Raw genomic sequence first — 15602 nt, 5'->3', positions numbered from 1 at the left:
AGGGAGGAAGGCAGGAAGGCAGGAAGGAAGAAAGTAAGGTGAAAAAGAAAGAAAAGCTTCTTTCGTCTTTTGTTGTTCACAAGGCTTGATGGAGTTTGGTTTTGGTTTTAGTTTTTTTCTGTTTTTTCACCATGGGCTTGTTCCAGACTGTTCCTAAATCTTACATCATTTTACTTTCCAAGGTAATCTAGCAAATGCTTATTCTCTTATTTTATTCTATGACTGAATTAATAGTGATAATATATAAATTCCTTCTTATTTGCTGCTCTTGATATCCAAAGGCCTTCAAAGACTATTCCCTTCTTATGTTCTCAATCTCAATTAAATCTCTATGGAAAACTGCAGCTTTTTAAATCTCTCTCAAATTTTACCTATTGTTAGATACTAACTTTAATTCTATAACTGCTTCATTTCATTTGGAAACCATTCTGCGTAAGCTGCTATGAAAGATGAAAATCAAGGCAGTATTATATTAGAAATAATGAACAATAGTAAAGAATTAAGGAGAATTTTCTCAAAAATGTAGGGGCACGAGCATTGCTCTTTTAGGGCAGAGTTTTCTCCTCTCTTAGTGCTTACAGTTGCATTTCAAAACTTTACAGACTTAAACAAGTCTGGACAGAGGAGAGATACTAAAAGAAACTGGGATGCATTGTTCCACTTGTGGATGAACTATGTTTCTTTCTTTATTCATTTATTTTTCAGAAGAATGCTTTTCATACAATTTAGCAATCTTCTCTTCAATTTCTTCTTGCAATCTTTTTTCCATAGCTTCTACAAACACAAAGAAGGCACTTTTTGGACAGTGTCCATGAGTACATTCATCTTTCATCACCAGCTGAAATACCAGAAAAGTAATAAATTTTGAAATATTTTATTGCTTTTTCCCTAGATTGTTGTACTCATCCATAAGCTCTTTACTTGAGAAAGGATGTCCTAATGTATCCAAAGATAACCCACTTTTAAATATCAGATATGTTGATAACATCGGTTTGATGAAAAGTATTTAAATACAAATTAGACAATTATTTTCTGCATTAGAGAAGCCAGACGCTTTCCCAATCATCATTTTTTACATTATGCTACTGTCTGACATCATAATGCTAGCTGGAGAGAGAAAAGGGATTTGTTCAAATTTAGCTTAATGTGATTGCTTTTACGATTTTATTTTTTCAGTTTAAGACACTCACATGCAACAGATCTGCTAAAATGCTAACCTAAAATTTCAATGTCATGTTTTCATTTTAAAATCTTGTAACAGTGTAGACACTTCTGCATCCTCAAGGAGAGGAACTCTGTAAAGGCTTTTAAAGCTGTCAGAGTTGTGTGCACAGGAAGTCACTGCAGGATAGAAATACTCTGCTCTCTTCAGAAAGACAGCTGCAGCCACTACCCTGTACAGCCTCAATGCTTCCTGTAAAGAAAATGAAATTCCCATTAAGAACTGTCTTTCCTGCTAGATCAATGATGTTTCTCTGGAAAGATTTATATTCTGGGTTTATATAAGACAGAAAGGATATCACTCTTCAGAAAAAAAAAAAATAAAAAGAAAAGAAATATTAGTTAAATCACTCCTCCTTATATTATTCATTATTTCTGTCACTAACAGCAATCTCATTCCCATAACTTCAAAACTGGTAATAGTAACAATTACTTGAATTAAAGTGCATGTCATAGCACAAGAGGCTCCTAAATACATAGCTGCAATATTTCTGCTAGACTGCATGAAAAATAGGTGATCAACCATTTTGTTTGCCACCTCTTTTGGAAGAAGAAAAATTGAAGTTTGCAATGATGTTCTACACTTTCGTAAGTAATGATGTGCTTTTAAATTCTACGGTACTGCAGTGATCGTTGCTGGAATGTCTAAGCTGACAGTTTAATTTCTTTTCAAAGTTTTAAAAAATTCCATTATCTTGTTGCCATGCTTCTGCACTTATAACTGCAAATTTAAATGCAAGGAAAGCAATCCAGCTTCTCTAGTAATGACTGAATATCATTATACGAAATTTCAGTAGAATTAAAAAATCATTTTTTAAGCATTTCTTAACATCCCAGTTAAGAAAAGGGAAAAGCACAAAAAAAAAAAGCACAAAGCAGATATCTTAGTTGTTTGTGTAAAAGAAGCATTGACCATAAGTCAAGTACTTGCCACTGAACAAGTAGTAGTTCAAGTTCTCTCCTAAATGGCATCTAAAGGGATGTTGCCCTCAGGCTTGTACATTTATTCAAATAATCACACTGAGGTTGCAGCTGCAGCATTCTTACAGAAGTGCCAGCAGCTCTTAATGCAGCAATCTCAACCTGCTAAGTCTTTCCTTCAAAATTAGGGAACTGCATCCAAACTGAATGAGTCACATCACCACCACATCTTCACTCGTGTGTAAAGCCTTGACTGAGCAGAGCCCTGACTCACCGAATGAAACCACCGAAAATGTTGGTTTGGAAACAAACACCAGCGTCCTTGGCGCTGCAGTGGGAAGTGGGTGTGGGGGGGTGTTTGTGTAATACCCAACTTGGAGTCTCAGGCTGAGTCAATAGTAAGGTTTTTCAGAGGTTCTCAGGGATTCGCAGCTCCTCCAGAAAGAAATAGTTACTTTTCAAAATTATAACTGTACATGTTTTTCCCCAAAAGTACACAGTGACTTACTGGCACAGGAATAAAGTGCAGTTCTTGATTTACTGCCATTTCCTTATTCCACTGTGGTTTGCTATTCCTTCATGAAAACATGAGACAAGCCCCTAACTCTGGTAACAAGTTGTATTTAATTTTGTTGGCCTTCTCTACCTTCACTTATATATCAGCATCATTAGCCTAATTTTTAATATATTTTCAGGTGATCCAGTATTTTCTGTCTTTTCTGACATTCCATACCTCCTGAATGTGGTATTACCCAGAGAACAGTGTGTCAAAGAAATAACAAAATGTAATATTATATATTCTTTTCACAAGAGATCAGCTCTGTGACAGGGATTCTCAGTGGCAAGAAGGCACCAGATAAGTCATGTATCTGTCAAGGAATAAAGGTTCTCCCACAGAGCACACAGATGACTAAGAACATTACTGAAGACCTGACTTGCAAAATATATTAATTTTGTTCAGTTCCCTCCACAGATCCCACAGACTTCTTCTCAGCTAGCTGGAAGAGAAGTTGGATCCTTCTGTCACAGATTTTATAAAAAAAGAGAAGTACCTGGACTTGCTATTACACAGAAACTATCACACAGTACTAGTGCATAGTCCACTTTTACTCTTAGATTACACAGTGCATCTAACTCTCATATAAACTAAATAGATTATTAAATTTTTTGTGGGGCATTAATATCAGACCAGTACTAGCAAAGGAAAAGTTTTAGTGCCAGATTCTGTTGCCTTGAGCAACACAGGCAAAAAAAAATGTGCACATTTTGCTAAACACAGAGCAAGCAAGCAGACAGCTCTTTTAAATGGATAGAATATTCAAATTGCAAAAATTTTAATTTAAATCAAAATGTCAGAAAATAAATGAACTTAATTGATTTTGAATCTAAGTCATTCTGCTTTTAGATTAACTTGGAGTTTACATCTGAAATATTATTTTTGTTATGCTACTATTTATGGTTTTATAATTGCATCTTTCTGGTGTTGTTTTGCTTCTCAGGAAGTCTGCCTACTCTTGCACATAAGGGAGAAGGCAAATTGACCTTGTAAAGTGAAAAAGGAAGAGTGATGACTCATATCTTCTAAACGCACAAGATAAAAAGTAGAATTTCTTTTCTAGGCTTACAGTCTTTCCAGTTGCCATTAAAAGGTAGAATTTATAATGAATAAGAAGTTGTATATTGTGTGGTTTTATTTCTCTTGCAATATTTATTAAATACTTAAAGTGTGATTTGAATCAGAATAATGAGCGGAACGGATTCAGTGTGTTGCAGTTTTGTTTTTTCATGTCTTTATTACAAATACATAATATGAAATTGATGCACGTAAGTAAACTCAGAGTTTGGATAATAAAATTAACCTATAAAGAAGTTACCCTCTTTTATGATGAGTTTTGTTTTGCTTGGTGGTTTTTGTTTTACATAGTAGGTTTTGGGTTGGTATGGTTTTGCATTCCTATTACATCCTGCTACAGTTTTTATACTCTTTACATTCAAAATCTGGAAAATATATTTTATTTTTTTCAGAGTTAAGAAGACAAGGATATGCTCTTCTACTGTTAAACTTCAACTTGAAGGAAAACATTTTTTTCTATTATAGAGATAGGAATGAAATAACTGCCTATGAAATTATATGCACTTAGTTATCTAAATTGCCTACTCTGAACACAGTTAAAAAATTATGGATGACATTTTCTGCATTTACAATATAATTTTCAATAGGTCACCTTGCATAATTCTATTCCCTCCTGCTTTAGCACTCTCTTTTCCCTTTCAGCTCTTTGAAGTAGAATCTTTACTGATTTTGAATCAATTACCAAACTACCTGAAGGCTCAGTGGAGGATCTGAGGTGTAAACACTACGATCTGAAATTCTGAATCATGTTCCTCACATCACAGCCTGGTTTCCCATACCCTTTCTCATGCTGAATAACATTACATCTCGTGTGATCCTAATGATGTTAACACAACCATATTCAAAAAAGCTCCTAAACATACAGGAACAAAATCAGTATCTTGAGGTTTAAAAGCAACTCTCCTTATTTTTCTCTTATTCTATATTTCTACATTAAGGGACTGGAGTATCTTTCCTACAAGGACAGGCTGAAAGAGTTGGTCCTGTCAGTCTCAAGAAGAGATGACTGAGAAGGGACCTCCCCAAGGTCTCTCAGTGTCTGCAGGGAGGTGTCAGGGCGTGGCCCAGGCTCTGCTCGGTGGTGCCGAGCAATGGGACAAGAGGCAACAGGCATGAACTGATGTTCAGGAAGTTCCACCTGAACATGAGGAAGAACTTCTTTGCTGTGTAGTGACTGAGCACTGGTACAGATCACCCAGAGAGGCTGTGGAGTCCCCCTCACTGGAGATATTCCAGAACTGTGTGGACACAATCCTGTGCCATGTGCTCTGGGATGACCCTGCTTGAGCAGGGAGGTTGGACCAGATGATCTGCTGGGATCCCTTTCAACCTGACCCACTCTGTGATTCTGTGACATAAGAATATAAGTGGTTTCTCTGTCATACTAAACAGATGAAGACACAAGAAAAAAAGGAAAAAAAAAAAACATTTGGAATATATGAAATATAACATTGCATAGAAATATTTGATAGTTGCACTCATTCTCAGGGATTGAGAAACTTGTTCAAAAGCAAATTTTTTCCTGAAACAGTTAATTTTTTTCTGCCTCGACTAGTTATAGAGAGTAAAGTCATCAAAAACCTTTCTCCTGATGAATAAAGAGAGAAGTGGATTCGGGGAGAGATGGACAAACAACTCTGACAGGCTGAGTAGCCCCTCTATTGCCCATTGATGGGTGGCCAACACCACCCGCATTCTTCAGCAACGGACTGAGTAGAAATAGTTTATCTGAACAGTGATACCTGATTTCTGAGAAAAGCACCTGTAGGTAACACCTGAAGAGCTCTGTCATATGAGGTGTTGAGAGATATCATTTCTGTTAAAAGTTTATCACAATTTCCAGGTTACACCACTTCTGTTAGTTTTTTCTGTTTTGGACTGAAATGACTTTAAAAGAAAACAAAACAAGTGCAGAGAATAAAAAATGTGTACATGGCAGTAAACATGAAACCAAACTGTGTCATATTTGTCCACTTTTCAAAAGTAGAAGTAATTACATTGTAATCCTGTTTAATTACTCCCATTTGACATCATCTCAAACACAAGGGACAAAGGCAGCATTTGATACAAATACTTACGGGAAACACTTCACTGAATTGAATTCAATGCAGTGAATTGCAACTTCTAAAACTTGGTGATTTTGACCTTAAATATTAACCTTTAGATGAACGAGATTTACATGTAAGGAGCAAAACAAGACAAGACACCATCAGTAAGGTGACTTAAAGTAAAAGCAGCATGGACCTATTTAGAAATAATTTCTCCACAAATTTCTATCTGCCATGTTATCAGCAATTAAAGACTATAACCTGAATCTATTATCTTCCCCCTGTACAAGAATGGTGGGCAGAAAATATCAGGCCTGTTTCATCAATGTCAAGTTTTCTGAAGTCAGGGACTCTTTTATGTGTTTACTTAATCTTAATTTAATTCTTTTCTGTAACAGGATAATAGGTACCTGTCAGTTGTTTTTCCATGCACCACTAGTCTTGAATAAAGTTATACAATACCTGGCATAGGGACTTCAATGTGGACATCACATTTTCCTCAGTCAAAACACTACCCCCTTCAGTAAGAAGATGCGGGGGAAAAAAAACACATAAAAGTGAGAGTGAAATAAATACCTTTAGTAGGGACCACAGGATGTCTTTTCCTCCCACCTCAGACACATTCTTTCCACCATCAAGGTTTGTGGCATGCAGGCCTTTAAACTGCTGATTTTATGAATGGTGTGCATCCAGGACCACTCTGAAAATGAAACAGGACAGTAGACCCCATTACTGAACTGTTAGTATTTGCCAACTGTATTTTGGGGGATTTTCATGCTTCCCTTAAAAATATCACCAGCAAGTTTTTATCACTAGACATTAAAATCAATCAGTAGTCAAGACAGCACAGGCTGCTCGCAGAAGAAATACTTTTTGTACCTGTAGCAACAAAACCGTCCTCCTGGAGCCACAAGTCTGCCTTCATAAGGGACATTTCATCTATACAGCAGTGCTTTGTGCTTCAGTGGGTTTTGGTTGCAAAGGATTTAGATACATTTCATCTCTCCAAGAGATGCATAACTCTTCTGAAATAAGTTATTCTAAACATAAAGAAGGCTTCCAAGTGCTTGAAATGTCTTTTCATTTTTAACTATGTCAAGTGCTTCTCTCAACAACAAAATTTAAAAGACACACTGCAAAATCTGATTTTTGCTCCCTGTTACTTTTCTTTCATGTACTCACAAGTTTATGTTATTTACTTGGTCACAGGAGTACTGCCTGAAAGTGATGGAACTGCATTGTAGATTTGAATTTATGCACCCAATTGTGAAACTACTTCTTATTCATTAAAATTGCCTTCTAATTTTATCTAAAGTTAAGGAAATCTATTTAAATAGACATGTCTCTTTTCGTACATAGTAGGAAGGGGTTGCAAATTTTTAAGTCACCATGAATGGATTTTATATTCTAACACTGATCTGAGATATCATCCAGGAAGTTTTTTTTAGTCAAATGGCTTCTGTTCAGAATTGACTCAGTTTACTGACAGGGACTCTTGCATAGTAGTTCATATGAAATTTGAGTAGCTTAGTTTGATACAGAAGCTCAGAACTGGAAATTATGGAAGTTTTGCCCCTGAGACATTCCAGGTGTGCCTGCCCTAGGAAAGACACTTCTCCACCGTGTCTGAATTGACTAATGACTTCAGCCACACCACCCAAGTCACAAAAGGCAAAGGCAGGAACTGGGAGAATGTAGAACTGTCTGCTGCAGGAGATCATGTTCACAACCATCCAAGGAACCTGAAGGTGCACAAGTCCATGGGTCTGGGGAAGTTCCCACTGACTTGAAAAGGGGAAATATAACCCCAGTTGTTGAAAAGGGAAGAAAGGAAGAATGAACGACCTACAGGCTGGCAGTCTCATCTCTATGCCTGTCAAGACCATGTAGCAGATCCTTCTGGAAACTATGCTAAAGCACAGGGGAAAGAAAGAGGTGATTGGTGAATAAGGGAAAACCATGCCTGATAAACTTGGTGACCTTCTATGATGGGGTTACAGTGGCGGCTTATGTGGGAAAGCAACTGATGTCATCAACCTACACTTGTGCAAAGCTTTTGACACTATCCCACATGACATCTTTGTCTCTAAACTGGAGAGACATGGACTTGATGGGTAGACCACTTTGCGCATAAGAAATTGGCTGGGTGGTGTCACTCAGAGTTGTGGTCAATGGCTCTGTGCAAATGGAGACTAGTGACAAGTGGCATTCCTCAGGGCTTGGGATTGGGCCAGCTCCATTTAACGTCTTTGTTGGTGACACGGACAGTGGGGTTGAGTGCACCCTCTACAAGTTTTCCCATGACACCAAGCTGTGTGGTGTGTTCAACACACTGGAGGGCAGGGACGGGCCATCCAGAAGGATCTTGACAGGCTTGAGAAGTGGGCCTGTGCAAAATCAGTTCAACAGGGCTAAGTGCAAGGTCCAACACCTGGGTTGTGCACTAGCACAATATACAAGTTGGGCAAATAATGGATTGAGAGCAGTGCTGAGGAGAAGGACCTTGGGGTGTCGGTGGGTGAGAAGCTCAATATGAGCCAGCCATGTGCACTGGTAGCCCAGAAAACCACCCATGTCCTGGGTTGCATCAAAAAGAGCATGGGCAGTAGGTCGCGGGAGGTGATGCTCCCCCTCTACTCTGCCCTCATGAGACCCCACCTGGAATACTGCATCCAGCTCCGAGGCACCCAACAAAAGAAGGACATGCGACAGTTGGAGTGAGCGCAGAGGAGGCCATGAAGATGATCAGAGCACCTCTCCTATGAAGACAGACTGAGGCTGTTCAGCATGGAAAAGAGAAGGCTCTGGGGAGACCTTAGAGCCCCTTCCAGTACCTGAATGGACCCTTACAAGAAACATGGAGAGGGACTATTTATAAGAGTATGTAGTGACAGGACAAGGACAAATGGCTTAAAACTGAGAGTAGGTCTAAATTAAATATTAGGAAGAAATTATTCACTGTGAGGCTGGTGAGGCACTGGAACACATTGCTCGGAGAAGCTGTGGATGCTCCATCCCTGAGTGTGTTCAAGGCCAGGTTGGATGAGACTCTGAACAATGTGGTCTAGTGGAAGGTGTCCCTGCAAATGGCAAGGCATTGAAATTAGATGATCTTCAAGGCCCCTTCCAACCCAAAGTATTCTACGATTCTGTTTTATCATCTCTCACATGTAACAGCAAGACAGAACAACACTTAAAGGAATGTTAAACTGGCACAGTGCACTACTGAGGAGCTGTATCACATTGATGACTTTATTCTCTACATGCCACCCAACCCACACATGTACAGAAGACTCAGAGACATTCTAATTAGAGGAGCACCATGCTGGTATAGATGTTGGATAAAATGTCAAGTACCGTCCTGACCATTCTTTAGCTAATAAGAAACCACAAACAGTTATACATACCAGACAAATGTGTCCAATTATTTCTTTGCTTAGATCTCTCTTTTTTTTTTATATACAGTGTCTGAGCAGGCTGGTGCATACTGAAAGGCATCTTATGACATCCAAGCACTGAGTGCAGAGAGACTCACACAGAGTCTCTGAAGACTCAAATTCATGAATGCCTTCTCATTCCATAATAACATTTCCTTAGAAGGTTTATTATACTGAATTAGTAGCTTAAACTGTGATTCCACAAGCCTCCATAAAGCAAATAGCTTAATTTGCTAGGATAGAAATCTCTCCTACATTAAAGACTCTGCAATTATTCTTAATCCCAGGTGAATCAAGTGTCTTGTTGGTGTCTTGTTTTAGGCTGCATGAATTGGGAAAAAGTCAATTTAGATTTTAATAACTTGAAACAGTAGCTAGGAAACTGGCTCTTGGAGGACATCCCTGGTCTGTTCCCCCTTCCTGTGCAAATAGGAGCTGCTTCCTCTGCTGGAAACAACAATAACAAGCAACACAAGCTGGAGGCTTTCCAACAAACATGCTCTGCAGTACTTAACCCCCCTAATGCAGAAGATGTCAAAAAGATTGTGTCACATTCCTGTGTTTTAGCAGAGAATTGGCTTCTCTCCTTGCAGCCAAGTGCACAATGTGACTAGAAGAAAACTCTCCGAGTTGGACTGAGATGTGGTCCCTTGCTGGTGCAAACACACAGCATGGCAAACTCTCTTAATTTGCATAGCAATTAGTAGCCAAGGACAAGCTGTAAAACCAAAGATGAACAAATTTGATATGAAAACAAATTTCATGCTGAAGGTTCTCAGGTGTTTTTAGCAGCACTGTCAAATGAGAAATATGATTTGAGAGAAATGTGAGTCTGATTAGGCACTCTTTTCCTTCAACTTTACTCTGGCAGAAAAGGAAGATTTTGACTGTAGTAACTGCTGCAGTGTAAGCCTAGGCAGCACCACTATTTTTAAGATGCACTTGTCCCTCATAATTCGAAGAGAAATCTCCTTTGCCCTTCAATGCTACTTTCTATTAGCTTTAATAAATAGCATTTAAACTTTTCCTTCACAGAGCCTGAATGCTTTTCTTACTGAGATCATAATAAAACAAGTCTGGGTGTTTTCATCCTCTCTGAATTTCCACACGAGCAATGGTATCTAAACTGCTATTTAAAATGCGTGAGCGGTGTGATGTCCTGAGACTTTGCAAAAAACCAAGATTGTTCATCACATGTAACTGTCATGGCAAGCCAGGATTTCAACTAGAGAAGTGCTATTGCTAATCAGAACGGACAAAAGGAGCCCCTTAATGTAAATTACTGCTCTACCATTCAGTGGGAGATTTTCTCTCTGAAAATCTCTGTGATAGAATACTGCATAAAAACAATGTATGCATATTAAAATGGTAAAATGCTCAATATTGGTTAATTTGTACCTAGAGGATCATCACAGCATTCTGCTGGGCTGCCTTGAAAAGATAGGTTTTGTTTTTAAGTGCTTGGGTTCTCAGAATGGTGGGGACAAATACAACGGAGTCCAGCTAGAAATCCTACAATGAATGGGTCATTTCACAGAGGTTCCCTAAGGCCCTGTCCCCTGCAAATGACACTCTTAAGAACAGACACAAAAATCATGATTTTGAAAACAGTCTTGCAGAGGCCTGAAGGGGTGTGTAAATGCTGTGTGTCAAATGGGGAAGAAAAAAAGCAAACCCAACAAACCACTATTTTCCTCAAAAAACTACATATTTCATTTACAGAATCATAGAATCTGCTGAGCTGGAAGGGACCCACAAGGATCATTGAGTCCAGCTCCTGGCCCTGCACAGGAACATCCCCAAGAGTCACACCATGTGCCTGACAGTGTCATCCAAACACCTCTTGAACTCTGGCAGGCAGCAAAGGACAATATTATTTTTATAATATCTTTACTTCCTTACCCTTTCTAGATATATTTCTCTCCTGACTTGAAGCCTGCTCGTGTAGTCAAGCATCAAATATGACATTCTGGTTTACATTCTGGTTAAGAGAAGCTTTGGTATTCACCTTATAAAAAGGTAAGTGTTCAGTTAAAGCACAAAAAATTGCCAGTGGCTTGCATTATTTGATACTGTATTTGCTGTTCCACAGCATTTGTTCTGAAAGAAAGACTAGAAACTTGGTTATTTGAAATATACCTTGTCCTTAATAGAAAATGAGAATTACTACTTAAAGAATGTACAAAACAGTCTTCATAATGTATACCCAGGAAATCAAAAAGAAAACAATTTCTTTGTAGAAAGAGTTGTGGGCATTCAAGTTTAAATTTTGCCTCAGTGTAACTGCACCATTCATTGTCACTAGATTATAGGGTATTTTAGGCATTTTAAGTAGCAGGAATGCAGACAAAAACACAACAATCAATGTTCTTTTCAAATAAATGTGAATAAGATACCAACAATTTGATTAAAATTGTTCCCCAAAAGCCATACTATTATTACACTGAGATAAAACAACCTGAAACAGGTTAATAAATATAAACATTTATCTAAATTCATTTCATTCTCTGCTTTTCAAAGTATGACAAAAACTTCAGTAACAAGCCTTTACTTTATTCTCAAGTACATAAAGTGAAGGGGGAAAAAAGTCAGTTTTGCAGTATTGAGACTGGAAAGTACTCACATTGTGAAAGAAACAAGTTAGAGATGGGAACATATCTTTTCTGATTTCAACAAGGAAAATTCACAGGAGATAAGAGTTTAGTAAATTAAAAGGAATTAGAAAGGTAAAGAAGGAAAAAACATTGGATTGAAACACACAGTCAAAAATAACCAAGTACTTTCATGACACACTTGAACCATATATTTCTAAAAGGGCTAAAAATACACAGAACTCCATAAGACATAGTATTGTGCTTCCTGAGGAGCATATAGGTCAAACAACAAAAGGTGTTTCCCTTCTACACCAGAGAATATTGACATTTATGTTAGTTCAATTCACGAACAAATTAATGTAGGTAAAAGTAACCTCACGGAAACTTCCCAGTACAGCATCCTATCCAGACATTTTGAAGCATCAGTATGACAACATGAATGGTTGGAGTTCTCAGTAAAGACCAGACCTTTTTTCAACATACAACTGAAATTGGTATGGGTAGGGGAGAATACTGCCATGTACTTTGAGTCCCGTGTCTGTAAGAAGAACTGAGAACATTTCTTTAAGTCAAAGGACTAAAGTTAATTATATGAATAAAGACTTTATGGAGTTGAGATTTTACTTTGCACATTTTATCACAGAATCAGGGAGGTCTTCAGGAGGCAGTATCCTCATTTTTACAAGCAAACTATAGTGATATAATTGGTTACAGACATCAAGCAATTCAAGGACACCACTAAGATGAGCCCTAGTCCTTCATTTTCCCCAAGCCACATCACCAGACCACATTGCTTTTTAAGGACAGTTGATGACATAACTTACAAAATATAGTGACAAGTGCACTGATGGATAAGATGTTTTAGAATCTGTCTGCAGTTTGCATTTATTTATAAGAAATTGACTCTATATTTATTGAACAACTACTATTTACGAAGTATCTGATCTGTGTGTTCAGTAAGTGAAGGTTAAAAATATGAAAAAGGGGCAAAAACATTTGAAAATATAGCCTGCCTTGCAATACAACTGTTCTTAGAACATTACTAAGAAAGCTGGAGTTTGAAAGAAACAGCTGTGCTGGTCAAGTCTGACCAACTATTTACCCAAAGGGGAAAAAAGAAAATCCAAGAAAACACTTTTCTTCCTCTTCTCTCTCTCTGCTTTTGGCAGTACATCAGCATGTAAGTGAAATCTGCTATAAACTAAAAATTAAAAAAAGAAACCCACCACCTCCCTCCCAAAAAAATCACCGCCCTCCAAAAAAACCAACCAAACAAAAAACCCAAAAACAAAAACAAAAACAAAAAAAAAAAAAAAAAAACCAAAACAAAACACCAACAAAAACCAACCAACAAACCCAAACCTAAACAAACAAGAAAAAAAAATAAAGAGAAATAAATAGGAAGGGAAAGATGTCTGGACAAGCTATTGATGCTCTGAATTAAGAGGTCTAAATTGGTAATCTCAATGATATTTGCTGCTCAACAGGAAAGTTTGAGTTCATGAAAACTGCTGATCAGGAAGGTTCTCATCAGCAAGATGCCAACTTAACTCAGGGAAAAGAAGAAACTGCTCAGAAGTTAGTGAAAGGTACAGTCTGAGAAAGAACAGCTTGGGGCTAAAAAACCTGTCAGAACAGACAAGTCGCACAAGTGAAAAAGCTGGTGGATCTGCAGATGAAAACAATCCCAAAGGAAATTACAATGCTAAAGCCCATCAGAGTAAGGTAACACAGAGATCAAATAGAAATTTTTGCTCTTACTGCTGCCATCAGACCCAAGAGGCAGATGGGAAAGTGTCCACCCTGACTGCAGCCCCTTCTCCAGAAAAAACAAGAAGTTAACAAGAAGTACCTCCTTGGTACTTCTCATAGAATGATGAAACCCATCCTTAAGTACACAAAATCCACTGCTCTGGTATTCCTTAGAAACTGGAGAAATGGACTAAAATAGAACCAAAATAACTTACAGCCAGATACCTGGGTATGAGGAGAAAGTCCCATATATTAAGCCATTCACGAATCTATACTTTTAAAGTTTATATTTTAAGGAAATAATTAAATAAAAATTGTGATGAGGAAAAAATACATAGCAAGAAAGTATGCAAGTCAATTTTCTGCTCACCTTTGATGATGGAGAATCCTTTTCAAATTCCTAATCCAAAAGTCTACTAGAGAAATACTGATACTAACTTTGTGCAGAAATACACAAAGGTAAAATGGCAAAGACAGCCCTTCCTGAGTCATGGATTGTAGTTTCAAGTCCTCATTTGCATACAGTTCCTTTCGGTAACTTTTTGAGAAAAAAAGGAAATTAATGATAGACAGGGAGACAAGGATTTCTTTGCGATCTATTTAGAAGTGTAACCGTACATATAATTTAACTAGACTAATAATTATCATTAAATTGTAATAGCTCAAAGGACAACAAAACCACATAATTAGTGATAACTTCAAAATTATTATGCAAGAAAACTTAGAACAATTTACCTTTTCCTCTGATGTTATGTCTACCCTCCCCAAGACACTCTGGGTGGCAGGATGAGAATCTGGGGGTGCCAAAATGAGTCACCAGTGTCCCCAGCTCTTACTGGGAGAGTTATAATGTTAGCATTAAGGTCTCTTCTTCATATCTTTTCAAATTATCTTTGCATGTTGTCCCTTTTTTGTATTTTTTTCAGGGTATCCTCCATCCAAATGGTATCTTTCCATAAAAGAAAAAACAAACACAGGAAAAGATCATAGAATCAATCATAGAATCACAGAATGGCCTGGACTGGAAGGGACCTTAAAGACCATCTTGTTCCAAACCCCCCACCATGGGCAGGGACACTTTTCACTAGACCGTATTGCTCAGAGCTCCATCCAACCTGGCCTTGAACGTCTCCAGGGATGGGGCATCCACAGCTTCTCTGGGCAACCTGTGCCAGGGTCTCACCACCCTCAGTAAAGAATTATTTCTTCTTTACTGATTTCTGTAATCTAAACATACTCTCCTTCACTTCAAAGCCATTCCCCCATGTCCTGTCCCTCCAGGCCCTTGTAAATAGTCTCTCTCCTTTCTTGTGGGCTCCCTTCAGGTACTGGAAGGCTGCAATTAGGTCACTCCAAAGCCTTCTCTTCTCCAGGCTGAACAGTCCCAGTTCTCTCAGCCTTTCCTCATAGGAGAGATAAAAGATCATAAATAAATAAATAAATTCACAAACAAGTATACATATATAAATAAATATATAAAGTGTAAGCCTCCACAGAAAAGTGTGAAATCACTCACAAATATCAATAATGTGCATGCTCACAAAATATTGTTGAATTCAAGAACTTTTCTTTTTTTCCAGCACTTCAAACACTATTACACTCATTATCTTGATAAACACTCTTTATCCTCCCTATTATTTCCCCTAATTATGGCCTTTCTGTTTCTCTTCTCCCTGAAGTTTTCATCATTGTCTTTATGCTGAGTCTCCTCCTCAGTGGATACATGTAAAACCTTTCTGTGCCTATGAACACCATAACATTTGCAACTTGCCAGCTGATTTCAGTGTGGTTGAAAGATAAAGTTTTGTTATGTTCTACAAAGGTTGTGAAAGAGGAAAGCTAGGTAGGGCAAGGAGGGCTCCCTGGGCATGGTGCTGAATAATGAGCATGAGCTTTACTAGGGTCCAGAGAATCTCCAAGAACAGTGAGACTCATTTCCAGAAAAGGATTTATTCATAGCTCACATACTTTGGAAAAATAAAGGCAAAACTTCATT

At 37.9% G+C, this 15602-nt stretch overlaps 1 long non-coding RNA gene across 1 annotated transcript; it reads right to left on the bottom strand.

Moving 5' to 3' along the window:
- Positions 1-6404: 6404 nt before the first annotated feature.
- Positions 6405-14623, bottom strand: LOC113983753. The gene is made up of 3 exons (XR_005565046.1): positions 14342-14623; positions 13977-14144; positions 6405-6523 (listed from the first exon to the last, which is right to left on the bottom strand). It is a non-coding gene; the product is annotated as an uncharacterized LOC113983753 (long non-coding RNA).
- Positions 14624-15602: the final 979 nt, after the last annotated feature.

The sequence above is a fragment of the Pipra filicauda genome, unplaced genomic scaffold, assembly GCF_003945595.2.
Source record: "Pipra filicauda isolate LSUMZ 115617 unplaced genomic scaffold, ASM394559v2 scaffold409_size848515_pilon, whole genome shotgun sequence".
NCBI lineage: Eukaryota > Metazoa > Chordata > Aves > Passeriformes > Pipridae > Pipra > Pipra filicauda.
This window is presented reverse-complemented; position numbering and strand designations above follow the sequence as displayed.